The sequence below is a fragment of the Schistocerca serialis genome, chromosome 1 (assembly GCF_023864345.2).
Source record: "Schistocerca serialis cubense isolate TAMUIC-IGC-003099 chromosome 1, iqSchSeri2.2, whole genome shotgun sequence".
NCBI lineage: Eukaryota > Metazoa > Arthropoda > Insecta > Orthoptera > Acrididae > Schistocerca > Schistocerca serialis.
In genome coordinates, this window is record NC_064638.1 from 776,156,589 (window position 1) to 776,181,413 (window position 24,825).

The 24,825-nt window shown below is 45.2% G+C and overlaps 1 pseudogene; it reads right to left on the minus strand.

Annotated features, from left to right (window-relative positions):
- Positions 1–9,162: 9,162 nt before the first annotated feature.
- LOC126427854 (5S ribosomal RNA) lies at positions 9,163–9,280 on the minus strand (annotated as a pseudogene).
- Positions 9,281–24,825: the final 15,545 nt, after the last annotated feature.

A 24,825-nucleotide genomic window follows, 5' to 3' on the forward strand; every position in this document is an offset into this window, starting at 1 on the left:
GATGCGACTAGACGAGTGACTCGTGAAATGGGTGTATCCCGGTCTATTTCCTCGGACATGTTCCCATGTATCTACTAGCTGGAGATCGCCGATGAGTGTCCCAAGTTCGGGGCACGGTGAATGGCGTGGCAGCTGATCTTTAGGTGCTTGGGTGCAATTGAAATCGCCCCCTAATATCAAGTCATCGTGCCTGCCCTGAAAAAGCGGTGCTATTCCTTCTGCGAAGAAGAGCGATCGGTCACGACGGCGATTCGTTCCGGAAGGGGCGTACACGTTGATAAACCGGACGCCTTGCACCGTTACGGCCATTCCTCTAGCGTCGGGGAGATATCGGACTTCGTCCGCCTCGAGGCCCTCTCTGAGGAGAATGGCGACTCCACTGTTAGTTGGCGAGGCGTGGGACACATGAGCCGTATAACCATACATACCCGGGAAATCTTCGACGAAGACTTCTTGGAGAAAGACAATGTCAACGTCTGCTGCATTGAGCATGTCTTGGAGCAGCGACAACTTCGTACGTGTCCGAATGGTGTTAATGTTGATGGTCGTTAAGCGATAGGTTTGTAGATCGTCTCCTGCGGTGGGGGCTGCCGTCAGTGTCGCCGTAAAAGGTGGGGCCTGTGATCTGCTGGCCGCGTCCGCGCCGTCATCTGTTGCTACTCGGGAGGGGCCGAGGTGTGGGAGGAGAGACCCCTCTCCTCATCCACCACAGCGGCCGTAGAATCATCTTCAATGTCATCCGCCCAAGGTCCGCAATTTAACGGTGGCTGCGGCAGAACACTTGTGGGCTGAGTGACTAAGGGTGAATCCGCAGTTGTTTCCGGTTGTGTACCAACGGCGGGCGCTGTGCTGGCCATCCGTTTGTCCGAGGGAGCGGAAACGGATTTGTCAAAATCAGACAAAGTGACAGGTGAGGGCGATCTCGTGTCATCCATTCTCCTCGTCGTTTCGTCGGCCGTCCGGTCGTCAACTGGAGAAGACGTCTGCTGGAGGCAATCGTCTGAGGGTGTGCGACGTCGCTTTTTATGTTTTCTCGGTGACCTTTGTTTGCGGACGTGGGTTTCTGAGTCCGAAAGAGTTTGTGGTTCCCGTATAGCATCCCCCTCAGGGAGAAAGGCAGAGGTCGGTACAACCCTAGAGTCGAGTTCCATTCTCTCGTCCGAATCTTCTTGTGGAGTCGATGGGCGGCGTTCTTCAACCCCTGCAGACACCGTAATGGTGTTGGTCAATCCAGGACCGGCGACAGGTGCGCATTCTAACGCTTCCTGTCTTCCGGGGGGGTTGTCGTCTGTCATGACGGTCGATCGTGTCACCTCTGCGTAATTGAGGGGGAGGGCCGTGAGCGTAGGAGGTGGTGTCGTGTCATGCAATGGAAGTTGTGTAATCCGACGTTGAATACACGCCGAGCGGACATGACCCTCCTGGCCGCAACCAGAACAAGTACGAGGTTGGCCGTCGTACATTATTATTGCTCGACAGCCACCTATGACTAAGTAGGACGGCACATGTTTCTTTAATTCAATTTTCACTTGTCGGACGCCGTTGAGGACTTGGTACGTCTCGAAGGTGTTCCATTTTTCGGCCACGTGGCTAATTACCGTCCCATAAGGGCGGAAAGCTGAGGTAACGACGTCCGGTGGTACTTCGAAAGGGAGTTCGAAGACTCTTAGTGTGCGTAATCCTAGTCCAGCATGGTCAACAAGTAACCTCTCCAATGTGACCATCGGAGTGTTTGAACTTGAGAGTGTTCGCGCATCTGTTCACAACTGCTTGACATAACTCGTCATCGACCATCTTGACGTAAACGACGCTGCTTGTGATGGATAGGTGGATACCGATGATGTGCTGTGTTGGTATTTGAACTTCGTCACGGATAAATCGTTCGACTTCAAAGGCTCGTGGTCGTGCGTAGTCGGGCTGGAAGCTGATCTTGATGGTAGCTTTTCTGTACGAATGAGCCATGGCGACTCAGTGTTAACGGACGCGAGTATTAGCTGCGGCGAGGAAGTAAACAAACTACGCGCGCTCGCGACTCTGCCGACGGGACCGCGACACTGCGGACGGGACGTAAACAAGACGTCCTCGCCGCTCACCGGCCGAAAGCAGACTGCCCATCTGAGCTACCGAAGCACGACTCACGCCCGGTACTCACAGCTTCACTTCTGCCAGTATCTCGTCTCCTACCTTCCAAACTATACAGAAGCTCTCCTGCGAACCTTGCAGAACTAGCACTTCTGAAAGAAAGGATATAGCGGAGACATGGCTTAGCCACAGCCTGGGGGTTTCACCATCTAGTTTAATTGAACTACGCCCCATACTCTTTGTTTAACTTCGTTGATGTTCGTCTTGTCTCTTTCTGTACAAATTGTACATCATCTTTCGCTCCCTTTATTTTGTTGTTGTTGTTGTTGTTGTTGTTCTGTCCAAAGACTGGTCTTTGCTGTGTCTTGTATAAGCGTCATCTCTGCATAATTTTACCCAAAAGAATGCTGTTATCATCAAATATTATAAGGAGCTCTTTCTCTTCAACGAATATAAAGGCTCCAGTTTTCTCTTGCTTCTCTTTCTTTCGCAGTGCCTACATAGCAAAGCCATATGGCTGATGTCACAAAGTCAGGTAGTCAGTCATCCAGATTTTGCCGCTGCAACTGCTGAAAAGGTTGCTGCCTTTCTTCAGGAAAAGTGTGCTAGCCACACCTCTCTACAACTACGCTGTGGGCGTCTGTATCGTTGAGCTACCACCACACGTATGTATGTTGTTCGTGGGTCAGACGAGGGGCTTTATTTTACCCCTGGACCCACAAACTGCAGCAGCTTTTGGCCTCTTCCAAGTATCCTCCTCCACAGCGTCCTGTCCTTGGCATCTTCGCAAACCATCTGAATATCCTTGGAAGCCTGGTCTCTCCATTTTTATTTTCCGCCTGCCTAAAGGACTTCGCCTGTCTGGTTCCTTCGCTGACGTTTCTCTCAGTCGTATCCCTCCTCTCTTCCGTATATACCTCCGGCCCATTTCAGCCACCTTGTCTTGCCTTCCGCAAGAGTACTTTTCCTTATATACCTCCCTGAGCTCCCTGTTCTTTCTTCTTCGCCATTCTTCTCTCTCACATATTGGTCCAAATATCTTCTACAGGACTTTATTCTCCAAAAACGTTATCTTTCTCTCTGTGTATTTATCTGTTTTCCATATTTCTGCCCCATATAACAATATTGGTTTCTCCTCTCGATAAAATGTTGGTTGAAAGTAATTTGTTGAGTGAATATGAAGCTCTGGATGCTGCTTTTGTCCTCGGTTCTATTTCTTCTTACTGATCATTTATTTCATTTACTACAACCCCCAGATATTTAAAATCTTCTGCTTCTTCAAACAGGTGGTCATGAATCTGTGTGGTTTCCGGCATTTTTACCCTGTAATTTCTTTTTACACTCATGGGTTTTGTTTTCTCGTTATTTAATTCTAATCCGACTTCGTCTGCATTTTGAAATAGCTTTCTTGCCAGTATTTTCAGGTCATCAGCGATTAGTGTTTCGTCATTCGCAAAGGCCAGGATACTCATTTCCTTCCTATGCTAATTTCCTTTCCTGCGTCACCTGTTGTATCCAGTATTTACAGTATTACTACACTGAACAAGGGTGGTGATATTCCATATCCTTGTCTGACTCCTACTTTTATGTCAAAAGCCATGGAATATTCCCCATACATTTTCTCCATACCTTTTGAGCCTTCTACGTCAACTTTTACAAAATTTGTAATATTCTTTGGTATTCCAAACTTTTATGTTTTCTCCCACAGTTTTTCTTTGTTTATGCTGTCTTAGGCTTTCTTAAAATCAACAGACAATATCGCCACTGTTTTGCTGTATTCCCAGTATTCTGATTCTTCCAGTACAAATATCTGCTCTGTAGTGAATCGATTCTTCATAAATCCTGCTTTTTTCTTAGCTATTCTCCCTTTCAAATATGGTTATAATCTCTTGTGGAGAATCTTGGAGAACACTTTGTAGGCTATGCTAGTTAATGAGATAGTTTCTGCATTCTTGTCATTTTTGTTGATCGTCCTTTTTATCTGTTCAAAGAGTATGTACCAGTTAATACCGAATAAAGCACTATTTATCATTTATTTCGTAATGTTTCCTTTTGATGGGCATTTAAAGTTCAATTATCCGAACGGCTGCGTAGCCGGACTTTGTGGAACGCGCGCTTGCAGAGAGCGGCGGGAGCCAGGTGAGAGCCGCCGCGCTCTGTGGGGGTAGTCGGCTCGGGGAAGCCCCGGGGCCGGACGGCGTGCCGCGGCCAATAAACGTGTAGCGCGGGCGCTAATGAGCCAATTAGCGGGCGCGTTCCCGCGGCGGCGCCCCTGGCCACCCCACCGTACTCAGACGCCGCCAAACCGAGCGCCGAGCTCGCTTCGGAAAATCCGCCGCCCGGCGGTTGTCGCGACAAATTTGTCGAGCACCTGACACAATTTGCGGGAGATCACTGCGTGTTCCGAAAAATATGCCTCCGGATAATTTAAAGCTGCATAAAGGGATCAGACTGTGCTATCTGATCCGCAGCCTGGCTCTCGAAATGAAACAACTAAATTGCTTGCAGCACAACATATAATGCCGCGTTCCCTCTCACTCGAGCAAATTGCTATCAGACTAACGGATGCTCCTAAATGAGGGTGACTGATGCGGTGTTGAACTGTCTTTGGCCATTCGTTCAATAACGCGTGCTTGGCTGGGTGACGCAGTGGGGAAATGCCAGCCAGGCTCCTCTATAGAAGCAAGAGTTACCCCCTTAGACCATGCATAGTAAGGCACAGGCGTTATGGAAAGCAACTTCGCGGTTGAAGACAGATTTTTATGTTTAGACCATACCCATAGTCGTTCAATGAGGGCTAGAACGAAGCAAGAAGCCTATACTACGATCCTGAGCTCATCATAGTTAGTGTTGCTTTCATCCTGGCACGTAATCCAAATTAACGTCTGTCTGTGACGAGTGTCAGCGCACTGCAGTGCCACGTTTGTCTTATTATGTTTAAGTATAGAATGGAAGGCTGTTCTTCTTCAACAGCATCAAGGTGGAACACGATTTTAACATCTCCACCCATAGTAGAGAAGGTCATTCGCGCACAGTAGGGTGATGTAGAACTGTACTCCACCACATGGTTTCCGAGACCAGCTACGTACTGGTGACGAAAGTCCCTTTCACTGTCGCACCAGTACCTCCTGCTCTAAAGCCAGGTTTAAAACTGAAAGCCTATAAATACAAATCTGAGTGAAATGAACATTATACCATACCCGAGGTTCGTAGGAATATTTAAATCATTAGAGTTACAGAATGATACTCGATCTCTCATTCTAAAAATTCAGTATGGTACGATGCTGCAACCAGAGTTACTGCAGCTGCACCACACAATTTATGAGGGGTCAGATACCAATTCTTGTGGAATCCTGCTGCACCTGGTTTCTGTACAAGTCCATAAACTATAGTTGCTGTACGACCGCGACACCGGCCGTACCCTACAACTATTCGATTGGCGACATGTCAGGTGAATCTTTTTTGCTTTTATTTAACTAGGCGTCAACCACGTGTTATACTTATTATTGATGTCTGGTTAAATGAAAGAAAAATAATTATTACATTGATTATGGCAACCTTCGAATCGACAATTATGTTGTGTTGCACAAAGCATTTCAGGCGAACTTGCAGGCTAGGGAAAGAGCGACACCTGTCAGAGATATCTTTCGTTTTTTGTTACATGTGGCCCCACATTTTCCTACTGAAATACGGCAGATATTGTCGGCTTGAGCCGTGGTAAAAATTGCTGTTTTGAAGAGCGCGCCGCAGCACGTAGTGTGAAGCAGTCGCCCTCCGTTTCTGGCGGTGGCGCCGCTGTGGCAATCGCAGCTTTGGTGTCTCCCTCTGGCGGGAAAGGTTGCCTGTTCACGTGCATTTAAGGGGCGCTATGAACTAGTCAGTCAGTCAGTCTGAGTCAGTCTGGGTCAGTCTCTCGTCCCCAGCTTGCTAGTCTGTCTCTCGTCCGTATTTGTGAGGCAGTTAGTGTCTGTCTGTCGTTCTGAGTGCTAGATTGTCTGTCGTTCGGATCAACCTTTAAAGCCGGCAAAATGAGAGTCTTTCCACTCCGCCAGTAAGAGAACTCAGTGAGTGGTCGCCCGGTCGGAGTTTAGTTCGTGCATCTGAGTTTGCGCGTTAGGCCGCCAGTCCGCTCGAGTTTGGTCAGGCATTGGTCATTGGCGGTTGGATCCATCGGTTGGTCGGTCGCGCACTGAGGCACAAGATGACTTGTCCGTCTTGAGCGTCGGCGCATGTGAGGTCGCCACATGAGTCCAGTGGGCCGCGCCGTATAGCGAGGGGTAGTGGCTTCGCGGTCGACACGAGAGCAACAGGAGTCAACCCACGACATCAGTCTGGCCGGTGCGAGCTGCGACGCCGTGAGACGGGAGATCGGCGCTCTTTCCTGCGTCCGTTGAAGCGGCTGGCAGTGGACGATTCGGGAGAGCGATTTGGGGGTGCTGCGCCAGGTCTTCTCAAGAAATCGCAGTTTATGAGAAGTGATTGGTGATATGTTGTGTGATTTATTCTTGTTAAATTCTACTTGTTTTCTTGGTCAGTCTCTCGTCCCCAGCTTGCTCGTCTGTCTCTCGTCCGCATTTGTTAGGCAGTTAGTGTCTGTCTGTCTGTCGTTCGGAGCTGCCTCTGTCATGTTTGTCGGATTTGGTGTGTTAACGAATTTATTGCTTGGAGTGTAACGGCCCAATACCTGAAATACGTTTTGATCTTGCCTATGATGTTGAGAGGCGGTATCTGTGTACTATAGAGCATCTTAACTTGTTTGGCCAACCTTGCAGAATTTTATATACGATTGCATTTCATGGGCTTTTATTTAAATAATCATTTTAGTATATAAAGTTGCCACCCTTTCACCGTAAGACTTTTCTTAGAAGTTAAAATCAAGTTGCACCTTCGATGGCAAAGTTAATATTTTAATTGTTAGTGTTTTGTACCATTTCCATCCGTCCTACGGGGGTGCATAGTTTGTGTGCTTGTGTAAATTGTTAAAACTTTTAGTTTAAAGTAGTCTGGTGTGTTGCAGATTTGCACCAGTCTAGTCTTTCAGAGGCTGTTGTGAGCGCTCGTAACTACGGCCGTGTCAAAAGGGAGCCGCAAGGTTCTCTGCCCGAAAGCTCATACACTCAAAACTTGTTTCTTTCTGCCTCTGATAAACTGTAACTTGATATTTAGAGGGTGCTTTCTGATTATAATTTTAAATCTGTTTCTTTTAAAAAATGCTTTTAGGAATAAAATTCCCATTTGATAAAAGGAATTTTGTTATGATTTCATCAGTTACTCCCTGGCAAGTACTTCCATGCTTACACAGTGTGATTAAATGTGTTAATGTTCTTGATGAATCGCTAGTAAGTAAAATAAATTCTTAAGAATATTCTTTGAAAAAAAATCACGGTTCATGGCTGAAGGATGGTAAGTAACTTGACTTCTGAAAACCATCCCCATATCGTAGCGTTGATATTGTCGTCAGTATGTAGAAGTAGAGGTGCTTTTTTCGTCATAATTGCCGTGTTTCCTCCGTGAATTTTAACTGTACAGGGTGCCAGATTTTGATTACCACGGTAGTGTCTAATATGAATGTAGCCATCAGTGTAGAACTGAGTGAAATAAGCGTCACCAGAAACTAAATTGGACAAAAAGTGTTTAGCGCTACCTGCATACTTCCGAACGCATATTGGCCTAGATTCAAGAGGAATAGGGAATGAAAAAGAAGCCTTATGAAACAAAGTAAGTCCGCAGCTCGTGGTCGTGCGGTAGCGTTCTCGCTTCCCGCTCCCGGGTTCCCGGGTTCGATTCCCGGCGGGTTCAGGGATTTTCTCTGCCTCGTGGTGATGACTGGGTGTTGTCTGATGTCCTTAGGTTAGTTAGGTTTAAGTAGTTCTAAGTTCTAGGGGACTGATGACCATAGATGTTAAGTCCCATAGTGCTCAGAGCCATTTGAACCAAAAAAAGTAAAGAAAAGTCATGCTGTGTAAAAATAGTCTGTCCGAAATTACACATCTGCGAAATAAAAATCTGCATCTGCGCGACGTTCAATACCGCTTCGCTGCACCGCGTGCATTCTAATACCCCAGCAGCTCCCTCACCACTCTGTCCAGAGAGTCGCTGAGACACTGCTGCTCAGCCCATCCCATTGTGCGACTATGGCCGTCTTGAGCTCATCCACTGTGTGGGCAGGGGTCCTGTGACGACGCACTGCAAGTTTCCAAATAAGCTCAACGCGTTTCACGTCAGCCGACGATACTGACCACTCCATCCCGTTGATTCCTATCTCCTGGAGAATGGTTTTCACTGGTTGTGTGAGTTGCGTTCGCAAATTTTACACCTAAAAGACGAACCCATCGTCGAAACGTTGACTTTAAAGTTACGTGACAGAGTGGAGGATCCTGTTCCAGTATTGGATCAGTCCACCGATTAGCCTTGATAACAGAAAGACTCCGCACACTATGCTTATCCAAACTATGACTACCCCACCACTCCATTGATGTTCCGCTGTTTCATGATCGCGACGTGGTCGGATCCTGGCTGCCACCACACTGTTCTACGGCGATCAAAAAATGGTTTAAATGGCTCTAGGCACTATGGGACTTAACGTCTGACGTCATCAGTGCCATAGGCTTAGAACTACTTAAACCTAAACCTAAGGTCATCACACACATCCATGCCCGAGGCAGGATTCGAACCTGTGACCATAACAGCAGCGCTATTCCGGACTGAAGGGCCTAGAACCGCTCGGCCACAGCGACCGGCTCTACGGCGATCAGCTCTGACTTAAGGCTACATTTCAGGCGTTCCGGCGACCACCTCCCTTGCTCAGCACGGTGCTGGTCTGTGCTGTTGTTGGTAACAGATAGGTTGAGGTCAAACTGATCGCATGGTGGTAGCTACGAGGGCATGAGGGAAAAAAAAACCTCCGTCTTCGGGACCATCCGACCGCCGTGTTATCCTCGGTGTAGAATGTGGAGAGGAGAGGCGTGGGGTCAGCACACCGCTCTCCTGGTCGTAAGATGGTATTCTTGACCGAAGCCGCTACTATTCGGTCGAGTAGCTCCTCAATTGGCATCACGAGGCTGAGTACACCCCGAAAAATGGCAACAGCGCATGGCGGCCTGGATGGTCACCCATCCAAGTGCCGACCACGCCCGACAGCGATTAACTTCGGTGATCTCACGGGAACCGGTGTTTCCACTGCGGCAAGGCCGTTGCCTGCTGAAAAGTAATGTCACCGAATTTTTTATTCTGTGCTCAATATTGATTGATGTATTACATGTCAAGTGTATTTCTCGGTCGATTATACCTCTTCTCTGACGCAAGTTGCAAACTTCTGCTGATAGAGAACTTCGAAATGTAGCGTGTTATATGGTGGTATGTAATGCAAGTGAGAATCAGAGTACTATGATAAAGTTTCTAAGAGTTGAAAATGTGCCTCCAATTGAAAGCCATAGAAGAATCAAAGCTTTGTAAGATGAACACTGTATCGACATGAGTAATGTGCGACGTTGAGCTGTTCGTGCTCGTAAAGAGGGAAACGGTGGTGCTAATCTCAACGTGTGTGACAGAGCTCGGATTGGACGACCGCGTACGACAACCGACAAGACTCATCGAAATTGGGGTTGCTGAACTCATCAGAGAAAATAGTCTGATAACACAGACACAGTTCTCAGGTAAGTGTGACATACCACGAAACCGTGTACAGGCCATCGCCGTAGAACAGCGGTACAGGTAACTATGTGCACGGTGGGTGCCTCGACTGCTGACTCCTGACATGAAACAGAGGAGATTGGACATCTGTCAATGATTTCTTTTGTGTTTTGAGCACGAGGGTACGTGTTCCTTAACACCATTTAACAGCTGATGAAAGCTGGGCTCTCCATTTTGACACCGAAACAAGAGAGCATCAATGGAGTTCCACCACAGAATAACACTGACCCCAAAAGTTCACGACCACGCCATTAGCAGACGGAGACATATTCACAGTGTTCAGGTATGTTCAAGGTGTGGAGCATTTGCAATTCATGTCTAAGGCACCACCATCATAAGCGCTGCAGGGTACTGCGAGACCCTCAGAAAACCGAAAGCACGAATTCGAAGAATTCGCCCACATATGGAGCAACCTCTTCCAGCATGATAATGCCAGATCACACTCGAGCGCTGCGACTTCTGCAACAATCCTACGCCTTGGGTTCACGGTTATCCATCATCCTTCATACTGTACCGACTTTATCCCATCCGATTTTCATCTGTTTCTAAAACTTAGAGAACACCTTAGAGGACTTCACTTTGATAGTGATGAAGCGGTGCAAGCATAAAGTCAAACATCCTACGCTGACGGTATCAACAAATTGGTCTCTCGTTGAGAGGAATTTGTTCGTTGCCAGTGTGACTATGTTGGGATATAAATACCTAGACATGAAGAATACAATTTCGAGTTTTCACATAAAAATGCGGAGGCATTACTTTTCAAAACGCTCTCGTATGTACGGTGCGGGTCGACACAGTGCTCCTAATTTCCAATTAACAACACATGTACTGACTGTGCATTATTGAGTGTGAGTATAATTTTTTATCACTTTATTAGAGTTAGCACGTCAGCAACGGAGTTGACGTGTTTATTGCCGTCTCAGGTGCTTGGGGTTTCTGGACAATGCCAAGTGCCACTGGTCCAGGGCATTGCTGTGGCTGTTGAATCGTCGACACAGAAAGCTGCAGATCAGTTCATGAGCTACAGAACCGAGCCATCACTGTGGACGGAGCTGCATCGTCTGTTATAACCATGTGGAGAATGTCACGGTTATCATAACTGTGATCCATTGCCTGGTCCACGCGATTCCTTGCTGTCTATTAGTTTCGCAGATGCATCATAGCCGTAGCAGCATGTCCTACATAAGCTGAATTGTGGTATTACAAACACCTTTCTCAGAGATCGGCGCCGTTGCCTCGTTCGTATTCACTCCGATGATTGTGTGGCCCTCTTTGACATCGTGCCGCACTGGCATCTGCTCTTACTTTCCATTTCATATCTCGACTCTTCACGGATTGCGCTAAGATGAACACTGACTTTTCCGGTCAACCAAGCTTTTCGTGGGTTTCTGTATATGTTTTGTCTCTGTAACCTTAACCACTTGTTGGACTGACTGTGTTCTGCGCAGCTCCTCGGTTTGAATAGATTCGGATCCTGCTTTCCGGGTGCTGTATGTTTTACAACAGTTTGTGTGGCTCGAGGTGTGAATAAAAGCAATGTCTTACAGGAAAAAAGGCTTTATTGTTAGGACACAATATGTTTGATGGTATCAAGTAGTCCGTCGGACATGAAAGGAAGACAGAAGGAAGGAGGTGACAGTTTAACGCTCCGTCGACATTTAGGTCGTTACAGACACTGGGGAAAATGGAGGGCAAGTACTGGGAGCGGCCATGTTGAAGGAGCTACCATGGAATTCGTCTCAAGTAGTTTAGGAGAATCATGACACAAAACTAGCAACAAGACTAACTAAAAGTAATCTGAAAAACTCCAAATTCAACATAACAGCGACAATAAGAAAAAAAGATGCTGAGAGTCGGTTTAAGGAAACATAAGTCTCTTCCCTTAAGAGCATTGTTTCCGCTGAACGCTATTTCTGCCCTTGAATTTCCTCTTTTTCTTATTAGAGGGTATACTCCATTGACATCTTTAAAAAATACGGTAGTACCTGTTAAAGTTTGCAAAAAGTTCGACGTTAAGTTGCTGGCAGATAAGTGGTTCAGCAAGTTTCTTTAATCGTTCAAAACAGAGATGAACTCAGAAAGCAGCTATTACAAATACAAGTTCTACTGGCATATTTTGTTTTGAATATATTAGAAGGAGCTAGGAAGTTTCCATCTTAACGCCTAATAGACGGGGAAATTCATCAGAGTTCGCGAACAAGCTTGGGCTTGTGCAGATGGTTGTTTTCTTGCAAACGTCCCCATCTGTTGACTCAGGGATCGAGACGTGGCTGCACGATCCGTTACAGCCATACCAACAAGATGCCTGTCATCTCGACTGCTAGTGATACGAGGCGTTTGGGATCCAGCACGGCGTTCCGTATTACCCTCCTGAACCCACCGATTCCATATTCTGCCAACAGTCATTGGATCTCGACCAACGCGAGCAGCAATGTCGCGATACGATAAACCGCAATCGCGATAGGCTACAATCCGACCTTTATCAAAGTCGGAAACGTGATGGTACGCATTTCTCCTCCTTACACGAGGCATCACAACAACGTTTCACCAGGCAACGCCGGTCAACTGCTGTTTGTGTATGAGAAATCGGCTGGAAACTTTCCTCATGTCAGCACGTTGTAGGTGTCGCCACCGGCGCCAACCTTGTGTGAATGCTCTGAAAAGCTAATCATTTGCATATCACAGCGTCTTCTTCCTGTCGGTTAAATTTCGCGTCTGTAGCACGTCATCTTCGTGGTGTAGCAATTTTAATGGGCAGTAGTGTATATTATTGGCATGTGCAGTTACATCTGTAACACTCAATTAATATTTTAACATCAGTACTAACCGCTAGAAGCAAAGGCTTACGTTTACATCGTAAATGAAATGTAAAGTCAAATGAGTCGCTTCTTAAATGCAAAAACAGGCACACTTGATATTTGTCGGTTACAGTGGCATCGACCACGAATGGGAAACAATGGTTTGAGTAAACTGTGTGTAGTTTTTTGTGTAGAATACTAATATGCAATAAAAATGGGAGGGTTCCGATTTGAAAATAGAAAGTTGACCCCGACCACGCAGGATATGCTGTTAGGTGGTGGCGAGTTGTAGCACAGACAGATGTCACCTTTACTAATATTAACTTTTCAACTAAATTTTTTTTCTCACAATGCGTCGTTTTCGAGATATTTAGTTGTCTCAAGTTAAAACAGACAGTCTGTAAACTGGCGAAAAGTCATACCAGAAAAGAAGTCCAACCTGTACCTCACGATCACTGCAGCACGAATGTGCTGTCATAAGAAGAAGCTACTCGTTCTGTCCGAAGTCATTTGCTGCAAATGCTGCACACAGCCAAACACGTACTTTCCCTCTTTACGATGGGTCAGTGTGACGCCATTAACTTCCCACGGGCGGCAGTGCTGCCTACACGACAGCGACTCGTCTGAAGCAGCTACAGTGTTTGCCCGGAGGAAGCGCTGGTCCCAGTGGGGGGAGGGGGGACTGGTGCTTCTTATTTAGGAGCTCGGCTGGGCCGGCCTGGGCCGCGATAAGGCGTGCCGGCAGGAATTTCGCCGTTCTCGTTAGCAGCCATTACGCGGGCAGGTGCCGCTGCCGCTTATCTGCCGCGGACCCGGAATGTGACCGCCCCCACTATCAGCCCGCCTGACGCCTGCAGTCCTCAGGCCGTGGTCCCGTCCGGGAACCGGCCTCCATGCAAATCAGCACAAATGGCCAACTGGGAGCTGAGATTACTCTTGTATCTTCGCGGTCCCTTCTGTACTTATTCATCATCACACTACGTCCTGGGTCGTAAGTACCACGTTTAACTGCTGGCTTCTAATACACTGCTGGCAAAACATTAGTACAGCTGAAAAGAGGACATCGATTTTGATCCGCTGACGGCACCTTAGGGGATAGTAGATATACTGATAATGGTTTCAGCGTCGTCTGCCAACATAGAGCGTAGTGACATAGCTACCAGAGCGCCATCTGTCTCTATCCTTTGTTAGGGAATGGTTACAACCAGAAGACTCCAGTATGGTGCATACGTGTGGAGCAAGCGGACAACCGTGCCACGAAGCGGCACTCCTGCTTCCTACAGCCAACTGAGCGAGTTTGAAAGGAGTCCAACTGTGGCCTTCCGAATGTTGGGATGGTCCTTTCGGAGAACTGCCACACAAGTTGGACGTGCTGCGTTAGTTGTGCAATGATGCTGGTATCAGTTGTCACATAAACATTCTCATACCCGTAGACGAGGATCTGGACGTCCACGCAGCACAGACGCCCGCCAGGATGATCGAATTGTAAGGGCAGCAGTGGCAGATTCCACAGTTACCACAGCATAGATAAGAGGGCTTGTGAGCCTAGAGGTATCAACAGGAACTGTTGTGAACCGGTTACCAAGAGTGGGACTACGGGCACGCACAGCTCTAGCTCCTCTTCCAGTCGTGCCACAGCATCAACGTGCACGGCTCGACTGGTGACGTCAGACGATCACTTGGAAGATGGAATGGCTCGCCGTGGTCTTCAGCGATGAAACCAGATTCTGCCTGCAAGTAAGTGATGGTCGCTGGCGCTGACGACGTAGACCTGCCATGCGCTGTCTCGTAGGAATGCATTTGTCCAAGACACACTGGGTCCACCCCAGGTCTCTTCGTCTGGGGTGCGATGAGCTACAACTGTCGTTTACTTGTGGTCTTTCTGGAGGCGACCCTAACCAGCGCTCTGTATGTACAGAATGTTGTTTAGACGCGTTCCTTTCCCGTTCTTACAACAGGAAGGTCATGTTTTGTTGCAACAGGACACTGCTGGCCCAACCACTACCCGAGGAGCCGGCCGGGTTGGCCGAGCGGTTGTAGGCGCTACAGCCTGGAACCGCGCGACCGCTACGGTCGCAGGTTCGAATCCTGCCTCGGGCATGGATGTGTGTGATGTCCTTAGGTTAGTTAGGTTTAAGTAGTTCTAAGTTCTAGGCGACTGATGACCTTAGAAGTTAAGTCCCATAGTGCTCAGAGCCATTTTGAACTACCCGAGGAACTCAACGTGCTCTGCGAGACGTGCAGTAACGCCCTTGGCGAGCACGATCTCTGGACTTGTCTCCAGTCGATCACCTGTGCGATATGATGGGAGGAGAAGTGACTCGTGCGACCCGTCAACCAACAATTTTTACAGAACTGCGTGAATAGTTCGGGCATTTGTAGAATTACGTATTCCAGGACAGTATTATCCATCTGTACGATAGACTGGATGCCAGAGGCAGCGCCTGCATTGCTGCCCGTGGATCGATAGATGGTACCTCAGAACCACTTGGGTTATTCATCTATAAAGGTGATCATTTGATGTACTCCACATGCACTGCTGCAACACAAAAGGGTTCAAATGGCTCTAAGCACTATGGGACTTACCATCTAAGGTCATCAGTCCCCTAGACTTAGAACTACTTAAACCTAACTAACCTAAGGACGTCACGCACATCCATGCCCGAGGCAGGATTCGAACCTGCGACCGTAGCAGCAGCGCGGTTCCGGACTGAAGCGCCTAGAACCACTCGGCCACAGCGGCCGACCACTGCTGCAACAATAAATGTTGAATTAATCGGCGTACGTTCCTAACACTTGCATGTACTGTCAGATCATCGTTTTCGTGTAGTGAGTGGTGTCTCCTCATCCTAACGATTCTTTCAAGTCTTTAGGTCCTTGCCTGGATAGCTGTAAGGTTAAGACTCCACAGGCTGCAATTTCGATTCTCGCCAGAACCTAAGACTCTTATAGCTTTGTGTGAGAGGAACAACAAAATACTCGTATGTGAAAACTTTCACTGTGATTCGAAGTTCGCGATAAATTAACCAGTTCGAAGGCTGCAGGAATACAAGAGCTACAACGTCGATGGCGTTGGAGTAGCTGCGGTTTAACCATGCAAAAAATTCCTGACCTGCACTGAATCCCCAAGTGCCCTTCAGGCTATCCGTCACATGTACCCGTCAGAAAAGTGTATTCAAATGATCCACGACAGGGGTAAGAGGTGTCATTCTACTGGGTACCAGGGCACGTGCGTATTCAGGGTTATGTAGCAGCAGATGAAGTAGCTAAAAGTGCCTGCTTCGAAAATACATTGTAATTGCAGTTACCTGGGTGTAGAGGCACAGGGTCACGTGTCTGTGCGAGGAGGAGTGGTTGGGGCTGAGGAACAACAAACTGCGGCCAGTGAAACAAACGACAAACCCATAGCGTTCCTCCTCCTGGCCGCTAAGGCGGGAACTTCTCTTCACGCTCCTCTGGATAGGGCGCTGTTCTCTGAGGCTTGGATTCCTTCTCCAGCGGGAGGCTCCATCAGCACATGGTGCTTGTAGCGTACAGGTATCTGTTCACAACATTTTAATGGAATGCGTCTTATACCAAGCAATGAGGACTGCATCCAGCTTAACAGCTGAGCTGCTTTCTAGTTTAGGAGACGATGACTCGAATCTGGTTCGTGTTTAAGGTTGTCAGGTAACGGGCGAGTTGTGGCGCCCCGGAAATATTCTATGTTCGGAGTTGGGGCGGCCGCACAGGACGCTCGTCAAAGCCGCGGCTCTCAAGCAACCGCGTGATGCCGCACAATAGCTGGACCACGTGCTGACGAGGACGGTGCTCTGTGTCGCTGCAGGAGATTTCAATGCCGGGAGTGCCAAAGATGGCGGACTTTGTGAAACCTTAATGGCAGACATTTCACAGTTCGTAAAGAAATTAATAGTAGCCAGATGAATCATGATACCTCAAAAAGAAACATGTAAATTACTATTATTTGCACGACGATTCCGATGGTGTAATCAGATTTTCAATCCCTTTATTAGTTTACAGTTTCGTATCTGACGGTATATTGTACAAGTAACACGCAGCAACGAATTGCCGAAATCTAAACGGTTCTTCAGATTTTGTCGATCGACGTGTCTTTAGAATGCTATTAGTGTAAACCTAAATTGGTATAAATTACAGGCATGCAACTTGAATAGTACATGAGTTATTGGAGGTCAAAGTGGCCGATTACTATCGATCGCGTCAGGCCATAAGTACTCCACAGTTACACGAAAAAACGGTAGCAGCACGCTTATAAATATATTTGTTCATCTACGCCTTTGTTTATGTCCGATATATACTATTCATGGAGAAATTGGTTAAATATTTACTGTGTTTTAGAAAGCACAGAGACATTAGGCTACTAGCCTACCTTTTGTTCTATTAATTTGATATATGTTTATTTAATTTGTTTATGTATCTAATAATGTGTGTTAGAGAGTTTTATGGTCCAGCCGTAGGAATATTTATTTAATTTCAAGTATTTAAATGTAAATCCAGTAATTCGAATGTGTTTTATGTTTGTGAGTGTGCATTGGCTGGAAGACATGGCGGGAGCACTCTAGCCAATCACAGCGCTCGTGAATGGGGAGACTGGATGGAAGTTGGAGAAGAGAATGTTTTCGTGAGTGCGACAGGAAGTACGGCACGGGGTGCGACGGACGCACAGTCGCGAGAGGGACTTGGAGAGTGTGAAGCGGTTTACGCTTGGTCGCGGCAGACAGAAATATTTCGAAGTGCTGACTTTTGCACTTGAGGGATTTCCGTGGCTTCTAAAGTGAAGACGTGGTGGGCGCTTAGAAGTGAATATCTCGCGAGCTTTGTTGTTGTTCATAACTAATTACGTGCAGTAGGAAACTATTGTTTCCCTGTTATTCAACTTATATTTTATTTAATTGCTGGACCATCGACACCAATAAGTGTTTTGCACAAGTATACCGCATTCTCAAATGTACTTCTACTATCGTACTCATCATTTAAAATCGTTAAGATAGTACCTGCAGATTTTATGTAATTTCCGTCTTTCATTTTTATATGTTATATTCATAATTCGCAATTGCCGAGTGATAGAAACCTTCGACCATTCGTTTCATGTGTGTATTCTTATCGCATACTGTACACTCAGCAGTATTTGGCCTGTAATGCGGCAACTACGTATCCCAGCCCCTAGACAACGAAACCAGTCAAAACTTTTAAGATTGCAACTCTGAATCTGTGGGTGCGTAGTTTTTTGAAAGCCCACAAGGTTCTGCGTGATCTCGAAGCTTCCACGTGGTTTCTTAAGTAGAAGATATTAAGTGATTCCCACCGATCGACCAGGCATGGATTCCAGTTATATTACTTTGCTTGTTGTGTAGTTTGCGTATTTTAACCATGAAAAGACTTGGGATACACGTGTTTGGGCCTTCTGTGTGGAAGTGTGAGTGCGAATGGGACAGAATGTAGCCTAGTGGCTGACAATTACATATAAAACGCTATATTTTAACATTTGGTGCATAGTTTAAAAAAGAGCACCCACAATCTTCTCAAATGAGTTCGGTAACGCCGCTGATGACCTCAACGCTGTACACTCTATAAGTACAACCACCACCTACAACAACAACAACGTTCAGTAGGACTACTTTAGGTGATATCTAACGTTTAAGGTCAGAAGTTCAGACGTTGTCAGGAGAAATACCGTCTGTAAACAGCCGCCACTGCACTTGCTCTTCGCGGCGATAGAAAATTTCCTTAAAGTTTCTCTATTCTATTAACACCAAGTAAAAAATATGAAATTCACGTATAATATACCCATACTGTCTCTAAGCATGTCAAAAATGGCGTTTGATTAGGGCCTGAGTTAGGTAATTTTTTAAAAACGTGTGAAATCTTCCCGTTTATGAAACACCTTCAAATATACCACATTATATCTCAAAAATTGCGGAATTCACGGTTCTCTTTCTAGCGAAATCCCTCATCTCAGAAGTTGCGCGTCCCATTTCGTTCGCTATGTGTATGCCCGGAAAACGGCGTTTTTCCGTAACATTAACAATATTTAACTCGCAGCAAATCTGAAGCTTAAAATCAACATCTCACGTAAATGATCATCTAAAAATTTTGAAATTAACATGTGATGGAAACCACTAAACATCTCAGAACTCTGTTCCTAATTAAAATTAGGGTTCGAACTACTTTTTTAAAAGAAATAAATGCAGTTTTCGCTTACGAGGGAGTTTTCTACTTGAGGTCTGGCAGGCACAATGCTTTGCACTGTGAAAGTGACAACCCAATGGGAGCCCACTGCGTCAGTACAGTTCCCATTGGCGTGTTGGATGAGCGTGCAGTCCAGCCAGCTACTACAGAGTTAGAAAAGCACCGAGGTGTTTAAACCAGTCTGCTGTCTGAAGAAAGCTTCACCCTTCTTTCCATTATGATTCTTGTTCCCTGTTAAACTTTAAACCGTAGTTCTTCTATATTCTAGTCTATTTGTATAAAGGTTATAGTGTAGAGCAAATATAGGTTACAGTGTAGAGCCCTGGCACACATATACTACTGGCCATTAAAACTGCTACACCAAGAAGAAATGCAGATGATAAACGGGTATTCATTGGACAAATACATTATACTAGAACTGGCATGTGATTACATTTTCACGCAGTTTGGGTTCATAGATCCTGAGAAATCAGTACCCAGAACAACCACCTCTGGCCGTAATAACGGCCTTGATACGCCTGGGCATTGAGTCGAACAGAGCTTGGATGTCGTGTACAGGTACAGCTGCCCAAGCAGCTTCAACACGACACCACACTTCATCAAGAGTAGCAACTGGCGTATTGTGACGAGCCAGTTGCTCGGCCACCATTGACCAGACGTTTTCAATTGGTGAGAGATCTGGAGAATGTGCTGGCCAGGAGAGCAGTCGAACATTTTCTGTATCCAGAAAGGCCCGTACAGGACTTGCTACATGCGGTCGTACATTATCCTGCTGAAATGTAGGGTTTCGCAGGGATCGAATGAAGGGTAGAGCCACGGGTCGTAACACATCTGAAATGTAACGTCCACTGTTCAAAGTGCTGTCAATGCGAACAAAAGGTGACCGAGACGTGTAACCAATGGCACCGCATACCATCACGCCGGATGATACGCCAGTATGGCGATAACGAATACACGCTTCCAATGTGCGTTCACCGTGATGTCGCCAAACACGGATGCGACCATCATGGTGCTGTAAACAGAACCTAGATTCATACGAAAAAATAACGTTTTACCATTCGTGCACACAGGTTCGTCGTTGGGTACACCATCGCAGGCGTTCCCGTCTGTGATGCAGCGTCAAGAGTAACCGCATCCATGGTCTCCAAGCTGATAGTCCATGCTGCTGCAAACGTCGTCGAACTGTTCGTGCAGATGGTTGTTTGTTGCAAACGTCCCCATCTGTTGACTCAGGGATCGTGACGAGGCTGCACGATCCGTTACAGCCATGCGGACAAGATGCCTGTCATCTCGACTTCTAGTGATATGAGGTCGTTGGGATCCAGCATGGCGTTCCGTATTACCCTCCTGAACCCACCGATTCCATTTTCTGCTAAGAGTCATTGGATCTCGAAAAACCCGAGGAGCATTGTCGCGATACGATAAACCGCAATCGCGATAGACTACAATCCGACCTTTGTCGAAGTCGCAAACGTGATGGTACGCATTTCTCCTCCTTACACGAGGCATCACAACAACGTTTCACCAGGCAACGCCAGTTTATTGCTGTTTGTGTATGAAGAATCGGTTGTAAACTTTCCTCATGTAGGCACGTTGTAGGATTCGCCACCGGCGCATACCTTGTGTGAATGCTCTGAAAAGCTAATCATTTGCATATCACAGCATCTGCTTCCTGTCGGTTATATTTCGCGTCTGTAGCACATCTTCGTGGTGTAGCAATTTTAATGGCCAGTAGTGTAATTCCCCTATGTGCGCCTGGACTGGAGCCTCCTCATAAGGAAACACTGCAAAGCAGTATCACCGTCAACAGAGGCATCCCTCGCAAATTACTGACATATCCAAACCAACCTTGTGCGAAGTTAATGCTTGGTTTTATAATACTTCCCGAGTCAAAGAGTCCAAAACTTAGACCAATTATACCAGTGTGCTCATACCCATCTAAATGCTTTCAGGCCGGCCGTGGTGGCCGAGCGGTTCTAGACCCTACAGTCTGGAACCACGCGACCGCTACGGTCGCAGGTTCGAATCCTACCTCGGGCATGGATGTGTGTGATGTCCTTAGGTTAGTTAGGTTTAAGTAGTTCTAAGTTCTAGGGGACGGATGACCTTAGAAGTTAAGTCCCATAGTGCTCAGAGCCATTTGAACCATTTTTTAAATGCTTTCAGTGTTTTGTCTGATTCGTAACAGAATTACCAAAAGACCTCGCCTACTATAAAAATAGTTTTTTATATTATGTACTTCCGGAAATAGCTCCACAAAAATGTAAACATCATTGCGGTTTGCGAACATTCATCACATTCGAAAGTAATTTTTTTCAGTCTGGAGCATAATCTCTAATAAATCTTCAAGGTTAATTGAAATTATCTGTCAGATCGGTGCATTTGCAGAGCGAAACTGTTACTCTGAGCACAACTCACAGTCGACAGCGGGAACTGTCCGACGTAACCTTTTTCTCGAAAGTGGTATATCTTACCAAGATATTAAGTGGTTTCTGGAAAGGACGAAGATTTGACTCAAATAAGCCTGTCGGAAATATAAAATTAATAAATTCTGTATCACTGTTATTAATTTGTTTAAGGGATTCTTCGGTTACAGTGTATTTTCCCTGCTGTTTATCGCAAGAGTGACGGGCGGCCAAGGAGCTGACTCATGAGTTGTACGATGAAGAAATCGTAGTCCAACCACGCTACCATTGAAGTTTTTTTTTTAAGAACTGTTATTATATTATTCCAGGAAACACAAAGCAATTTCTTTCCTTTCTTTAGCACTATAGATTAAAAACCCCTTAAGTTATTTGTTATCGATGAACAACGTCAACCCCAAATATTTTTAATTCTTTATTTCTACAGCAACAGCCAGATACAATTTATTTTCTGGAAATAGAGTGACTTAGGCCCGTATACACTACAAAAGAGCTTTCTCAAATATATTTTGTAAAAGACGCTTTAAAAAATTTTTGATCATGTACTGAGGTACTTTGGTAAAAATAAAAATTATGAACGTGGCCCTAACTTTTATAAAAGATCTGTCAGTAACTCTGACAGTGTAATGCGGGCCTTACCGACAAGTCAGAAAGTCGCCAGGAAGAACGAGTGTTCGTTTACGGCTTAGGAAATGAAAAACCGCTTCTTAACTGGCATCATTAAGTGGATAAGGCAGTCGTAAGGTTGCATAGCTTCAGCATCTCCGTGTATAGGTTTTCGCTAAGCTCTTGAATCCCTATAGTTGGTTCTACAAGCGAAAGAGGATATGGTTTCACGGACAAATTTGTTTAAAATGCTTTAAACTGAAACACCGACAACGTGATTATGTTGGTCGTGATAATACCAGAAAAATAAATATAGGGCGCAAAGGATGCAATAAATGGCGATTCAAAGATCGCGTAAAGCAGTAGGAAAATAGGCAGACCGATATCAAAACATATGTCTCTCACTAATGAATTATGTTTTTAATTAGATTTGTTAATGATCTGTCGACTTTCCATAGAATTTTCGAACTAACGTAGATTCTGACACACCTCAAGAGCGAAATAAATTTGCAATAGCCTGTATATGCCAGCTACAATTTATACGTTGTCCTACACAAGGAACTACTTGAATATGTTAATTCAAGACGGCTGTATCACGTTCTGAATATAGTTTGCTTTTGTTCCTTACGGTTATTAATTTAGCGGTCACAAACGAAGACATACAGACATACTATTTTGTAGGGAACACATTGTGTTCATGTGGAAGCAATCTAGATGCTTGTAAAACAATAAACTGGTAGCCAAGATAGCAGGAATTCTTTTTATTCCATAATTACCGGTTTCTGCGAAACTAAAGCCGCCATCATCGGATCTTAGAACACATACAGGTTATAACATAAAGGCAAACAATGGTGAAATTAATAGTTGCCTATAACACACAGGCCTTACAAAATGGTCGTAAGTAGCAAATAGGCGTCCAAGAGAGATGGCATTATAAATGTTAAGTGTCTCCATCACACACAAGCGCAAGCTAGGTACACGCCACTGCTTGCCTTGATGTTGTAACCTGTATGTGCTCTAAGATCCGGTGATGGTGGCTTTAGTTTCGCCGAAACCTGTAATCATGGAATAAGAAGAATTGCTGCGATCTAGGCTACAAGGTTATTGTTTTACAAACGAAGACATTGACATGAGACTATTTCTTTCAAACAGTGGCTATCACAACATCGATAAAGCGCTTTTAAAAAAATTAGTAGGTAAAGGAAATGAATTTTACTTGGTATCAGATGTTTCCTAGAGGGTATCGTTTAACTGACGAATAATGAAGTACAAATAAGAAGCGATACAAATACAAGGCATATTCAGTTAATTGTTGCAGCGTTCTACGTGTATCTGTCATGTGCATTCCTTCTCTTAAACTCACGTGTTCATCTTCTAGTCTATTTTTTAAAATTATTTATCCATATTTTTGTCGCCGGCCGAAGTGGCCGTGCGGTTAAGGCGCTGCAGTCTGGAACCGCAAGACCGCTACGGTCGCAGGTTCGAATCCTGCCTCGGGCATGGATGTTTGAGATGTCCTTAGGTTAGTTAGGTTTAACTAGTTCTAAGTTCTAGGGGACTAATGACCTCAGCAGTTGAGTCCCATAGTGCTCAGAGCCATTTTTGAACCATATTTTTGTCAAAAATCACTGATTGCAGTGTATTCCTTGCACATATGAACATCGTGCTTTTAATAAAACATCAAAAGTAACCATTCTTTGGTGTTTATACAAACTTACTCAATGAGAAATTTCAGGAATATAAAGTGTTAATGTTAACTTCAGCAGCTGATTTTCATTTTTGCTCCACGAAGCGAATTTGCAGTGCACTCTTAATCTACGTTAGCACGAAAATTAATAGATGATTATAAATATTTCTTGTTTAATGTAGATATATATGATTGAAAAAATAATTGAACTAGCATAGCGCTGTTTGTGATTCTAAGAATTATAGACATCGGTGAAGGTCTTTCTGATTTAAAAATAATACTAAAACTTGTCTGGGGAAGAATAACACGAAAAAGAAGCTTAACCAAAAGGAAATGAATCATTTCGACACTTTCTGAAGAGAAGTGCTATCCATTCTACTCAAATGCGACGCTTTTAGAACTAGGCAGCAGTACCGCCTACAAGAGTGTCTTGTACCATTCCAATGCTTCGTGTGGCGTGGATCAATTTATGAGTAAACGTAAGTTGAAGAAAATAGAAAATCCTATGACCATTTGATTTTTAACAGAATCATTAAATACAAGGCATTCTTTCGAAATTTTATGCTGTATTTTATAACTTGATATGCCGGGCAGTGCAATTATATCCACGGTAAGCCGGCTAAAAGCATTTGAAAGTTTTATTTCTGCAAGCATACAACAGGTTACAGTCCACATCTTGCAGTAATGTAAAAGAGCGCTTGCTTGGTATCAAATGACTAGCGTTGAAAATAAATTGGCAAGTAATGGTATTGGCTTCACGACTGTACCGATTACCTGAGTTCAAGAATGCGTACATTCGTTCGAAAACTTCAAATCTCGAACGTTACATGTGGCATGCAGCGTCTTCATTAGTACAGTGTAGCCGAACGGTTTGAGAGTGGCGATCATATTAAGTGCTCTTTAGGCCACTAATATTTACGCAAACTCCTGTCCCGTGAGCCGTCGAGCGTGGAATTATCTGTCCCGTGACAGCTGGTAAGCTCCTCATTTTCAAGAAATAAGCTACTGTATTGTTTCTTGGAAAAAGTGTTAATATTGCGTTTTCATCTCACTGACTCTATGTGCAGTGCAATTAGTGTTATCCGAAGTCTATATCTCACTGACTCTATGTGCAGTGCAATTAGTGTTATCCGAAGTCTAATTTTTCCTGTCTTTTCTCTTTCCTTTAAATTCACTGTTTATTCTTTATTATACGAATAGTTGTTACACATAGACAACGTACACTCACGTATCACCAGTAGTGTATATCTAGCAATTTATAGTCACAGAAAATATTAGTCGACTGTAATTATTTGTTAAAACTCACAGGAGCTGCTAGCAGACATACTTC